General features: G+C 37.3%; 1 pseudogene; it reads right to left on the bottom strand.

The window, feature by feature from the left end:
- Positions 1-2,714: 2,714 nt before the first annotated feature.
- Positions 2,715-14,892, bottom strand: part of LOC149214075 (uncharacterized) — a 29,848-nt pseudogene continuing 17,670 nt past the window's right edge.

The following is a 14,892-nucleotide window of genomic DNA, read 5'->3' as shown; positions in this document are numbered from 1 at the left end:
TGAATACTTTTCTTGCAGTTTTGCAGTGGATTTGTTAGGACTAAATTCTTTATTTTCAAGGAAAAAATTGCAAGGAAACTCAAGGGATGCTTCCCCGCATTCATGAATGGAACTCCCAGTAAAACCATCCACATAGACTAGTGCACCTAACCCAATGGGACTCAAACCAGGTGTCTGCCGACATGGAACTAACTAATGACCAAAAACATTGGAAACAACCAGTTGAGCTAACCCCTTGGGTTTTGTTAGAATTAAATATAACAACTAGCTACAAAAAAATCTAGAATTTTCCATTTTGATTGCTTTATCAATATTTGCCAGAGTTCACTCTGATTTATTTTTATGAGAATATATTTCATCTTACTAGAAGATACTGTTGGTCTGGAGAATGTATACTTATTAATGTCTTGAATTAATATCTCTCAAATGAGAAAAATATTTCTGATTCATCTTATCAGTAAAGTAGACACTGATTCCACAAATGGCTCCAATATTTGAAGTAGGAAAAAGATAATTACAAAAACAAAAATTGAAGTTCATAAATTTTCATGAAATCAATTGTTTCATGAAAACTTGAATCTAGAAAAGATGTACTTCCATTGAACTTAGGATTTCAAATGTATGACCCTCTACAAGATGATTACTAGCAAGGCCCATACCAATACTATAAAAACCAATGCAATACACAACACCATACAAGTCAAAGCAAAGATGTCCATCAACACCCATAGTCTTTCAACTTTATGTTGACGAACTTGAAGATCTCATTTCAAAGTGATACAGGTAGTTTCCTTCTTTATGGGATTTCCATCGGACGTTTGTTGTGTGGATGACATTGTCCTTTTATCCCACATAATCACAGGAAATCAAAAGCATCTTGACACTTTCATCTCATTCTATGATAGTTATGGCCTTCAGGTCAACCTTGCAAAATCAAATATTTTGGTTTTCAACATGTCTAAGAAGGAGGCATATAAAACTACTCTCACTTATAAATAAGAGGAGGTAGAAATGGTGACATCCTACACATACACTATAGTAGTATCCTCTAGCCCATCCTTCAGTGTAATCCCAACAACAAAATCAAGGTGGAGTAGAGGATACGAAGGATCATAAATACTATAGAAAAAATGTTCCAGACCGACTTCCAAGATATTTGGGCTTAGATCTTCCTCTTCCATACCTTAGTGACACCTTCTCTCTTTTACAATTTTGAAGCTTGGAACTTGTTCCTAAGTGAAACATGATGGAAATACTTGAAAGAGTACTCATTACTATGCTCTTAGAGTATATTCAAGCAAGGAAAACTATCTCACACTTTTAGCCCCTCTACATTTCCATGATTTTCCATGTTATGACCATGCTACATAGGATTTGTTGCATGGAAGACTCCCACTCAAGCCAAAACAGATATCCTTACGACTATCCAATTCTCTATACAACTTTCTAGACAAAGTATCATAAATAGTTGGCATGCTAAATCTTCTTCTTTGCTCCAATACTTGAACATTGATATCGAATTTCTTATGGATCAAAGATTTGTTTAAAATACAAGGCGATAGATGTATTTCCCTACTCCTTCATGAGATGCTTCACCTTTGACCATAGGCTCTAAGAGATGGATCTTTCCACATTGTTAATTCTAGGTTCACTACCTGTTATTTTTACCTGGGAAATGATTTTTGTCACAAGAATCTTTATGAGTAGATCTACCAGATTTATTAGGTAGGTGGACATTAGAAATCTCATCACATACTTCTTTTCAGCATTGGATGATAAGAGAGATTAGGGTTAATGACATTTTTGGCCTAGGGCTTCCTCTTTGGTTCCCTCTAGACCCTTTCCCAGTTTGATATTTTGGGTTTTTTTGGGTTTTATTCTCCCTCTCTTTTGGCAGTCTTCATATATTCAATTCTTTTGCATTTATTCTTAACAGTCATCAAATAAATTTGTATCTCCAATGACAACTTTAGAAATCCAATGCAATAGAAAAATAGACATTTTCACATTCAAAACTTGAATTTACAGTGAACAATTTAGGAGGAAATAACCTAATGATGAGGACAAACAATACTTTTGGATGCATATCATAAGAAAGTGGGAAAATTTTGGAAAGATGATCCAAGTTTTAGAGAGTAGGAAATGTAGCCCATTCACATATAATATAGAGAAAGTGATTAAATATGAATACATAAAGCAGTACAATAGATCTGTGGTTGATACCCTATATAAAAAATTGTAGATTAAAACAAAAATACATAGAATTCTCCTTTACAAGTGATGTCTCTTTGAGCTTGTTTCAATTGCACCTAACATCAAAATCATACTACCTCCTGTTCATGATTTACCACCAAAATGATGATATCCTGAGACTGTTGATACCAGAAGTGGGAACAACTTCCAATTTACACAACTACTTTATAGCAATCTGTTAGCACTCATGGCATTAGAGAAATAGGTAGCAAAGATTTGCTACAACGATATTTATATGGATAACAACATCTAGTCATAAAGGTTGAGTGCTTTGAACACCCTCAAAAATGCATATGGCATAAACATTAAACTCTGTAACATCATAAAACACAGGAAGGGAAAAGTAGAGTCAGAATCTGTAACAGATACTTCCCTCTCATATCAATAGTAGCCTGGAAGAGAGGAAAATTTTGGAGTTAAATGTGAAGAATATCAATAGATCAAATTGTTTTAGACAAATTTCAAATCCTAAGCTGATTGAGCAATTGAAGTTCCAGTCCTCGTTATCTAAGGAACTTGGGTCTGGGTTTTGTGGTAAAATCCTCCAAACAGGTGGACAAGAGAAAACTGGGATAACAGATCGATTTTTAACTACCTGTGCAGTTTGGAGTGGAGAAGGCACCAAATTGGTGTCATTTCTTAAGAAATTTGAATGAGGCCTTTGACAGGGAGGGGCTAATAAAACTAGTATTGATGTCCTTATTTTCACAGGACCAACCATTGATGAAGTAGACCCACAGTATCCAGGTGCTAAAAAGGATGACCCAGGTTGAGGAATAGTTTGTGGCATCCATTATTGTTTCCTTTGCTGCTACTGCCGCCTATGAAAACCCCAGGATTGCATTGAATTAGACCAGGGTAACAAATTGTTAGAAGAAAATGTTGCAACCCACTCTGATACATTGGAAATTCCTAATGTAGGAATGTTGTTATCCCTTGGGATATCACCTTTAATCCATTCCTCTACATCTCTCTCAAGTTCTTTAAATGGGGTGGGCACTTGTTGAGATGCTATTCTATGTATAGTTCTAGCATTTGCACCAGATCTATTTGCTACAATAGCTTCCCTCCATTTTTGTTGCCTCTATTGTTACTGCTGCTCTTGTTGCCTATGCAGACCCCAAGATTTGCATTGAATTAGACCATGGTGACAAATTGGTAGAAGAAAATGTTGCAACCCACTTTGATACATTGGAAATGCCCAATGTAGTAGGGAAAATTTTAAGAAACCCCCCTAAATTTACATGTATAATAAATCAGTGAATCTCCATGGTATATAGGAAAAATGGAAGACGATTTTATCAATAATATGATATGTATATATAATTTTTTGGCGAATCTCTCACCAGGCATGGCGAATATTTTACTCAATTATAAAATCTTGTGTTTATTGAATACACAAATGAAATCATTGCATTTCTTTAAAATATCTTTTGAAATCAAAATTACCGAAATTACATATCGATAATGTAGTGGGTGTAGGATAAAATTCATCCGTGCCATTCATAGAAAGCATGAGAAAAAACCTAATACTATATATAAAACCAAGAAAAATTCAAATTCATCACTTCTAGGGACCTCGTAACCACCCTGCCAATACACAAGTATGTTCATGTTTGCAATTAGAAAAATTACCCAAATTACAATCTGTTTACTCCAGCATATGTTGGAATGTTATAGAAGGATGACTAGTGCAATCAATCCATTCCTTTTAGCCCTGGATTTGTTTCAATTTAAAACAGAAGTATACAAATATACTTGTCCAATGTCTATGCTTTAACCATTCACCTTAAGATGTTTTTACAATATAATTTCCTAAGTCTATTTAATATCTTCATTATCATAAAAACCAACCTATATCCATCTTAACTCCACATCTACCACTCTTAGGGGGATGAAATCTATTTATCCCTCTGAGCACTTGGTAGACCCAGAATTAAGATGGATCTAAGATGATAGAATTTCCCCTTTAAATAGTCTATGCTCACATGAATACCATGGTATTACCATGGGTCAATACCATGGGTTATCATAAACCTGGAGCTTAAAAATTACTATTAGTGATTTATAAAAATTAATAGTTGATTTTTATTTTATTTTTTATTTTAACCAAGCTAAAATGTTTAACATACATTAAATTACAACATCCATTTTTACTTTTGATTGGATCAAATATTTTTTCACTCTATGCTAGTTTGCATATCACGATATTTGATACCTCTCGGGGGTTAGTAGATCCAGAGTAAAGATGGATCTATGCTGGTTTAATTCCCCCATTTAAATAGGCTACATTCTAGGTGAATACCATGGGTCAATACCATGTGCCATTTTGGTGAATACCATGTGCCATTTTTATTTTTATTAATACTAATATTAGGGTTAATAATGTTTTCTACATGGTATTAATAACAATCTAGTCCATGGTATTTGTCACATAGTATTTTGCCCATAAGTTTCACCTAAATATAATGCATTTCTTAAGTGTTCGTAAATATAAGGTGACTTATGGAGTAATATAAAAAATGTTTTATTTGTTTACCATACCTCTCGTTTATTTATATTTTTATTAATTTACCATACCTCTTTTACAAATATGGTATTTGGCCCATAGGATTCACTTAAATAAAACCTCTTTCTTGAGCCTTCATAAATAGAACAAGGGTTGTGGACTAAAAAGAGGTTTTATTTATTTACCATATGTCTAGTTTATTTATATTTTTATTTATTTATCATACCTTTTGAGTAAGTATAAAAAGATGTTTTATTTATTTACCATACCTCCACTTTACTTATATTTTTATTTGTTTACACCCTTGCATGTATATAAGGTGACTTATGGAGTAAATATAAAAAATGTTTTATTTATTTATCATACCTCTCATTTATTTATATTTTTATTAATTTACCATACCTCTTTTATAAATATGGTATTTGGGCCTTTGGCCCATAGGTTTCACTTAAATAAAACCTATTCTTGAAAATGGGCGAATGGATTCACTTAAATAAAACCTATTCTTGAAAATGGGCGAATGGAAGGTTGTAACTCCTAATTTCAAGGGCTAAATTTACCTATTTTACCCTTTCCCTTAAAATGAGGTGGGCTATTTGAGGTGATTTGTAAAAATGTACTATGATACAAAATATTCGCCCACTAAAAATTTAAAACCCCTTAATTTCGCCAAAGGGCGAACATTCGCCCCTAAAATTTTCTATGCAATGTAGGAATGTTGTCCAATGTTATCCCTTGGGAGATCGCCTTTAAGCCATTCCTTTTCATCTCTCTCATGTTTTGCAAATGGGGTGGGCACTTGGTGAGATGCTCTTCTATGTATAGTTCTAGCATTTGCACCAGCTATGTTTGCTACAATAGCTTCCCTAGAAAATTCTAATGGCAATGGCTCATGCAAAGAGCTCCCAACATAGTCACCAACAGGAGATTTATTAGATGCAATAGCTTCCCTTGAGATAGAGGAGGATGAAGGTGAATCATAAAGAGAGTCCGATATATTGCTGTGGAAAAATAGACCTAATTAGGAGCAAAATCCTAGACCCAGACAATGGTAGAGCAGGATGAGGCAACTACTGTTGACAACGATGATTGTGACTAGAACTGAAGCTCAAACAACCTTCTGCGGGAAAATCAAAAGAAACCCATTGTGATGCTCCTCCATCCCAAGGTTCATCATGTAGGTGTTCAACATAATGGATACTACTCTCTCTCTCTGGGTGAGCATCCTCCTCTTCGATGCTGAGTGTTGTTGTTTCAACTATCGGGACAATTTTATCTCCTTGGACCTATGTTGTGAAAATGCTTTGAAAATAGTGATTTTCTCTTGCTTATCTTTACATTCTCCGTCTGTTGGTGTCTGTGAGAAAAACCCAAGTTGGTGTGCCACTACCATCCCACAAAAAACAATAAAATTAGCATATATAAATTAGAAATACTAATCTATTTAGTAGCAAGGAAGAAAAACAAATGGAATACACAATGCCATACAAGTCAAAGCAAATATGTCCATTGTCACCCATACTCTTTCAGCTTTATATTGATGATTTAGAAGATCTCATTTCAAAGTGATACAGGTGGTTGCCTTCTCTATGGGATTTCCATCAGAATTTTGCTATGTGGATGACATTGTCCTTTTATCCCACATAATCACAGGACTCCAAAAGAATCTAGACACTTTCAACTCATTCTGTGATAGTTATGGCTTTTAGGCCAACCTTGAAAAATCAAATATTTAGGCTTTCAACATGTCTAAGAAGGAGGCATCTAATACTACTATCACCTATAAAGAAGAGGAGGTAAAAATGGTGACATCCTACACTTCAGGCCCATCCTTCAGTGTAATCCCAACAACAAAATCAAGGTGGAGTAGAGGATACGAAGGATTAGAAACACTATAGAAAAAATGTTTCTAGGTCAACTTCCAAGATAGGTCATGTATTCAAGACCCACCTCTTGATGTTTAGGCTCTCAAACCACCAAAAAGCCTCCTCCCTAAAATTTTGTTCCAAGCCCTATTTTTTTTCTCTAGCCTCAAAAGGACCAAATTTAAGGAGATAAATTTATCTTGGAAGTTGACCTGGAAACATTAGATGGGTAGTTGTCAGTGGATGGGAGGAGATTTGTGAGTCTGGTCCTATTGCCCTTCCTAGATCCCACGCTGTTGAGTAACCTAAGGTCTTGGCTCGCTTACAAAACTTCAGGATTACATGCTTAGGCATGGTTAAAGGAGTGGATTCAAGAATGACAACACATAGTTTCCTTGGATATTAGCCCGAGGTATGAGAGTCTCAATGTCTGTATAGTGCCTGGACATATAAGATTAGCTACGTGCCCTGTTTCCTACATTGGTTTAACTATCAGGCATTTTAGTGGCTAGTCTGTGCATCATTTTGTAATCCCCGGGAGTCATAACAAGGGATTTACTCTCCCGTTGTGAGCTGCTTAACACTCTGCCATATTAAACAGTATTTGGCTTCAGGCATTTTAGTGGCTAGCCTGTGCATCATTTTGTAATCCCCGGGAGTCATAACAAGGGATTTACTCTCCCGTTGTGAGCTGCTTAACACTCTGCCATATTAAACAGTATCTGGTAATCTTCTCAACAGTTTGATTGTATGCCACCCCATTGTATGGATAAGTACTGATAGGACAAAACCTTTGTAGGCAACCTTAGTATGCAGCCTACTATCTAAAATGGGACCTATCATCCAACAATACAATACCCTTGCATGACATATCATCACAGTAAATAAATTGATTGCTTTCAACGTGGATGGTACATGTGAGGTCATTGGTTCACTACCTTGTTTTACCACAGAAGCATAAGGTAGCATTACAATATGCAATCCGCAACGTCATAGTCTATTATTAGACTCATCGGAAGCTAATTCATGTGATGCTACTGGTGATTCTCACTAGGCATCATTGGTTACCCCATGAATTGCAAGTACAAGCTGATGGATAGTGGTACTCTTAGAGGTATTGAAATAAGGCTAAGCACCAGTATGCCACTTAACATCAGTGTGTTATATCCAACATTATTGGTAAAAGGAATTTGAGTCCTTAATTCAAGCCTAATGAAACAATAATGTGGCTTACAATTGACCTCACTATCTCATGCACAAAGATCACAAGCCTACTATTTTTTCTGCACTTGTCCCTAATTGTTTCATAATTTAACACACCTTATCAGTGGTTGCGTAGCTGGTATGAATAGACTAAATCTAGCATGGATACTGCTAGTCAAACAACCATATTTGGTGCATGTCCTAGATAATTTACTGTGTGGTAAATATAGTCATAAGACCTCTAATATAATAAAGGCTTTTCCTATCAATGTGCTCACAAAATGTTTTCTGTGTTATTTTTTTTTTTTAAAGGGACTCGTTATGTATATCTAGAATATAATACAATAGAATCTTCATGTCAATTGAGATCAGATCTTTAGATCAAGTAACCATTGAATGTGAGGAAGTCAATCCAATTATTATGATGAAAACCAGCTGACAAGATTTGCAAGATAATAAACTAAAATGAATATTATTAGTGTTTTGTTTCTTCAGATTGCATTGACTCACTTACATGGTAGACTTATTGTAATGAAATCAAATCGACCACATTTGCAAAATCAGAAAAATAAATCATTTCCTTCTCTTTGAAATGGCAGATTGTAAACCAATTAGGTAGTATTCATTGTTATTGAATGGATGGGAAATAATTACATCTAGGCGTTAATCTCAATCCATTTAAAATTTATTCCCTTGATAGTGTACTGTCTGTAATCTCTTATTTTGGTTGATGATTGGTAACAAGCTCCAGGCCGATATATCACAAAATTATTACCTCGTTACATCAGCCATTTGCTTGTGTGTGCTCAAAATCTTTGCCAACGATGTCTTTTTTTTACCCATTTAACGTTAGTGTATATTTGCTAGAATATACACATCAAGATGGTGTTAAGATAGTGTTGTGTGTTAAATGCATTACTCATCACAACATGGTGTCAAGATATATAATTAAGTGCTGTGTGTTGAATGTATTATTCATTTCAAAAAAATAAAAATAAAATTAGGGGTTGTTACAGATTCCATGGAAAGCACATTATAGTGATGAGTTGTTCTAAGATGAGTATGAGGTCTGGAAATACAACCCTATAAAGAGACCAACAAAAGTATGCCAAAGTCAGAAGTTTGATGCTTGGATGTAAGATATATTCTATCAATTTTCTTACAATCTCGTTTGGGATCAATGATTTTCTTTAGCAACATTCGTATAGACCTCAGCTAGAAGAAATGACTACTTAAATGCTTGGTTGAAAAGCCTTATATCAATGTTGGGATCCACTCCTTAGTCAGATCACAGGAATGTATCAAAGTATAATTATGATGATTATTGAAGGAGCCATGCCACCTACAATTGTGATGAAACTCACAATATGATCTTCAATCATACAAAAATATTGATACGCCTTTTGGTTTAGTAAATTCATCTTGATATTTCAAATGAATGACGACATCATAATTTGGGTTATGGCTCAAAGAAAGATAAGGCCAATGCTGAAAGTTGAAGTGTGAGATAACAAACCTGTGTTTTTCTTTGAAAATATTGCATTGTGTTCAGAAGCAGGATGTTGAAAAGCTCATGAAAGTATCACAACATTTGTTGTCATGAATATTACATTGTTAAGTAAAGGACCTAGAAGATGCAGTGCATTTGGTTATTGCTGGTGCCAAGGGCATTTGAAGGATGAAACCTACTTTTGTTCAATCTTGAAATTTAAGAATTCAAAATAAGGAAAAATATCACTGTCAAAGCACATTGTGATGGAACAAGTTCACCTTTTGACATAAAAAGCTTACAATGAAGAAAAATGCCAAGTCCTCTTTCAAGTTTGGAAACAAAAGTACTCTCAAGAAAGATGAGTCATTTGCAAAACTGAATTATTACTAACTGATATGATAAAGGATGAGCTACTTGGATTGAAAAGGTCAAAATCAATGTTCAACTGAAAATACAGAGTTGCAGGAATATCCTTACTAGTATTGCTGAAGACGTAACCAAGTATGCTATAGGTCTATCATATTTATCTCTTGATGAAGACATCTCATTGGAAGATCCATGATCTTGACTCGTTCGCTTAGTCTGATATCAAGATGAAATATCATCTGATTGTTTTATGAGGCATTGGGACTCTATGATTTTTTGGACATTGGGTTATGAAGAGGAAAATTTGCACATTATAAAGTCTGATTGGACTTGCAAGGGGTGTAAAATGTAACTAGGATTTATCCTAGAAGACTAGAAGTCTTGAATGTAAAAATCCTAGGGTTTGTAGATAAAACCCTAGATCTAGATTAATGTTTTTGCTGAAAGAAGAAACCCTAGCCTATGCAAGGAAGGAATGGCACCATGTTGATGATGAGGACAAGGATGATAAAATTGCAAGATGGATGCAAGAAGGCTAAGATTTCCCTTCTTGGTATTTCCCGATTGGAAAAAGGAGTTTCATGTACACGTGGATGCTTCTTGCATTGCGGTGGGTGCAATACTCACATAGGAAGGCGAAGGAGAACTAGACCATCCCATAGCCTTTGCAAGTAGAAAGTTATCCAAGGCTGAGAAAAATTATTTACCAACAGAGCGCAAAGGGTTGGCCATGGCCTATGTGCTGCAAAAATTCAGGCACTATTTGTTAGGGGGACATTTCAAGATGTATACAAATCATTCTGCCTTAAAATACCTGGTCAACAAACCTGTGTTGGGGGGGGGGATTTGTAGATGGTTGTTATTATTTCAGGAGTATGACTTTGAAGTCATTGTGAAGTCAGGGAAGTTGAATGCTAGACCTGACCATCTGTCATGAATTGAAACAAGCGAAGAACCCAATAATTTGGAGGAAGGGTTGCCTGATGCGCAACTCTTTGCGGTACGTGTAGCTGATAACCATTTTGTTGATATTATTCACTTCTTAACTATAGGGATGGTGCCTGAAGGATATACAAATCAACAGAAGAAAGAATTAGTAGTACGCACAACCGATTTTTCGATCATTGCGGGGCATTTGTACAAAATGGGTGCAGATGAAATATTGCGGAGATATGTGATGGACTTTGAGCATGATAGTATCCTCACTGAGGCTCATGGAGGAGCTTTGGGAGACCATTATGCAGGAAAAGCAACCGTGCAAAAGATTTTGGGCGTAGGACTATGGTGGCCAACTGTTGGGATAGGGTCCCCTGGGTCAGTTTTGGGGAAAAAGCCCAATTTTGATGTAAAAAGATGTAAAGCCTCCGCAAAGTGTGGTCGTGGAGCATGTAGCTAGTTAAGAGTCAAAAAGGATTTTACCCTTCTTTTATGTAACTTGAGTCAGCTTTTGAAGATCTACCCATGGTCCACGGACCATGGGATTGTATAAATAGGTGTGTCTTAGGGATGTATAAGGGAAGTAATTTAAGTTGTCTATGGGTACGATGGAAAGAGTCTAGAGAGTTAGCATAGGAGAGTAAGAAGAAAGGCTCTGCAGTTGAGTGCGTAGAGGCCTAGAGTGGTGTCTACAGCTAAGTGCATGGACCCCTGCAGCTGAGTGCGTAGGAAAGTCTTGAGTCTATAAGCTTAACTGAATATCAATAAAGAAGATTGTTGCAGGTATTCCTGTGTTTTATCTATTAACTTTTGTTATGTATGAATGCGCTTTATGATGTGATGAATAATGGTTTTATGAAATAATGATGTATTGATGCGCGACTTTACTTGATCTACATTATTACCTGAACGCAATTAATGTTAAGTTATTATGCAAAGATCATAACATTTTTTGTTAAAGTTATCAAACACTTAAGTAGATCTAAGGAAATAATGGTCTAAGAGTAATCCATAGTGCGTGTAAGTAGCTAATTCGCCTATTCACGGTCCGCAAAAGCCAGTCATAGACCTTCACAGAGGTCTAGAGGTTGATTAAAGGAAGTTACAACAATAGGTCGTAAGAGCATAGAGGTCTGTGCGAAGGCAGATCTAGGTTGACAAAAGGACATTGCACTGATCTTTGGGTGCAAAAATTTGGTTCCAGCACCCCCCCATACAACTTCGGGTGAGACTTCAGTTCGTGCATCGCAGATTGATGTTGAAAGTGCTAGTAGTGTAGGGATTTGTTTGGCGCAACTAACTCTGAACCTTGGTTAGGACCCCCAAGCCAACACCAACATTGCACAAGGAATCCAAAGCATACTGCAAGGCTTGCGATGCATGTCAACGAACTAGCAGACCATTGGAAAGGGATGAGCTACCACTATATCCTCAGGTATCTTTATAGGCATTTGAGAAGTGGGCAATTGATTTTATCAGACCAATTCAGCCACCTGGAAAGAAAACGGGTGCACGCTACATTATCACTGCAACAGAATATTTAACTAGATGGGTGGAAGCACAACCTGTAAAGGATTGTACAAGGGTTACGATAGCAAAATTTTTGTTTGAATATGTCTTAACAAGATTTGGATGCCCGAAATTTTTGATGAGTGACAAGGGTATGCACTTTCTGGATGAAATGATTAGTGCGTTGACAGATGAATTCTGGGTCTACCATCAGAAGAGTACGCCATACCACCCGCAGACAAACAGAACTGTTGAAGCTTTTAACAAAATTTTGGAGAACGCGCTGACAAATATATGTAACGCACAACAGAATGATTGGGATGTGCACGTACCTGCAGTGCTATGGTCCTATAAGACAACTTGTAAGAAGTTGACAGGGAAAACACCGTTCAGATTAATATATGGGGTCGAAGCAGTAATGCCTATGGAATACATTGTGCCTAGTCTGCGCGTAATAGCTTTGATGGATATGACGGATCATGAGGCCTTGGAAAAATAGATTGCATAGCTTGTGGAGCTAGAGGAGGATCACTTCTTGGTAGGATTCCACCAATAAGTACAGAAGGAACTCAAAAAAGCATGGCATGATTACCATATCAAGCTTTGCACATTCAAGGTAAATGATCTTGTGTTTTTATATGATAGTAAGTTCATTAAATTTCCAGGTAAATTCCAGATGCATTGGCTAGGACCATATATTATCAAGGAAATTATAGACGGCGGCACTATTCAGCTCGCAAAGCTGAATGGGGAGCCCTTCCCGGGAAAAGTGAATGGGAGCAGGTTGAAGATGTATATGGGGGATCCTACGCAATGACTATATGGGAGCGCAGGACTATAAACTACACTTCTTGGTTTGGAGGACAAGGAAGGGACCCAACGGTGCGAAGACTAACGAGGATGCACCAGATGAAGCTGCGCTCAGGACGTTGTGCCATGGGAGAATGTTCTGCGCAACCTAGCAGGAAAATGACTGTTGGAGTTACTATTCATGATTTGACGGCCATAAAGCAGTTAAGAGGAGTGGGGAGGTGTCAATTAAGGAAACAATGTTTGAAGATCTGCCTCAAAAGCAACATTTATTATCAAAATTTGGGGGAAACGGTCGGATTTGAATTAAATTCCCCCTATAAATTACGCATATCAGTCCAACAGAGAACAATTTGCACTCTAAGACTTGCTCGAAAATTTTGTTGTCTAACACATATGAGTCGAGCGTTCTGGGAGGAATTTGTGACACGCCCCTCATTTGCAAATTTTTTTGCAGAAGCTCAAGAGATATTCATTGAAAGAATGACTGGCACTAACCCTGCTGAAGCCCTCAGTTCAGAAGCAGTTGTGCCTGCCGTGCTAGGTCCGAAGTATCTAGTATGGAGACTACGCCTTCCATGCCCACGATGATGAGGTCGCCTAGGCCGAAACAAACTGTGACAAAAGAAAAGCAGCCCGCTATGAAAGAAAAGAAACTAGCCACGAAAGAAAAACAAAAGAATTCGGTGCTGGTGCATATGTCACCGAGGAAGCATATAGAGCCACAGCTAAAGCAAAAAAAGGACAAGCAGCCAGAAAAAGTAGTGGATTTAGAAGAAGAGGAAGAATTCCAAGGTATCGAGGATGTCGATGTTGAAGGGGTGGAACCCATAACAAGGTTGCCTGAGTATATCCCTCAGCGGAAGGGAAAAGCTAAAGTAACAAAGGATCCCAATTCAGGGAAATTTGTAGTTTCGACACCTTTGCTGCGAAGGTCGCGTTCGAAGGTCCTAGACTAGCGCACATTCCATTGCTTAAGATGGAGGATTGGGACGTCGCAGACCATGCAAAGTTTCCACAATTGGCAACCCACAAGTATATGCAGAAAATTTACTATGATGACATGGGGGTTACAATGTTGGAGCCCATGAAGTGGGTCTGCAGTGTTGAGCAGTCAGGGTTGTTGAATCTACTGTTAGTACCACATTATCACCGCTCCAGCGTTAACACGGTATGTGTGTGCCAACTCCTTGCACTGGTGCATGATGGGTACCTATGGCTAGGTGAGCTTATACCCATCACAAACATGTTGGTCCACATGATAACAAGGTTTCCTTACAAAGGGGCGAACCCTGCCAAAGAATTTGGAGGAAAACGGGAGAAAAAGAGTTGGCAGATAAGATGAAGAAGAAATTTGGTCTGATAAAAAATTTGCGAGGATACTCTATCACGTCCATCTCAGACCCGAAAGTAGAGTTGGTTTCCCAGATTCTAGCTGGAAAGTTAATGAGAAAATGCCGCGCGGATGAAGTTCTGGCATTGGTCATTTCGCTCACAGCTCAGTGCGCAAAGGGTGTATGATACAACTCAGCCAAGTATCTCTGTTAGGAGTTCCTCACGAACTGCCGAGAGGCCAAGGAGGAGAGCAGGCTATTTCATTATGCATGTCTTATGTTGTCGATCGTTTTGGTTGCGTGGAAGTTACCAGAGGATAACTAGTTTCCTCCACACAAAGAAGAATTTCCTGAGGCAACATGGTTTTCCTCATTGTGGGCCACAAAAGACCCAGAACGTGTTAAGGAAACAAAGATCTTTTGGGTTTTGATGCAGATGGAACTTCACATGGTGATTAATCAGCGGCCATGGTTGTCTTGGTGCGAAAACAGTGTCATGCATGCGACAACAGTGAGATGCGAATGAAAACTGAAACGATGCTTCTACAAACATACATCAAAACGACAACAAGCGCTCGTTGAAATCAAGCAGACAACACTTACACAAAGTGAAAC

This window comes from Pinus tabuliformis, chromosome 1_1 (genome assembly GCF_031772625.1).
Source record: "Pinus tabuliformis cultivar Carrire ecotype Pingquan chromosome 1_1, CPIR1, whole genome shotgun sequence".
Lineage (NCBI taxonomy): Eukaryota > Viridiplantae > Streptophyta > Pinopsida > Pinales > Pinaceae > Pinus > Pinus tabuliformis.
The sequence above is the reverse complement of the archived record's forward strand: the minus strand, read 5'-3'. Positions and strand labels throughout refer to the sequence as shown.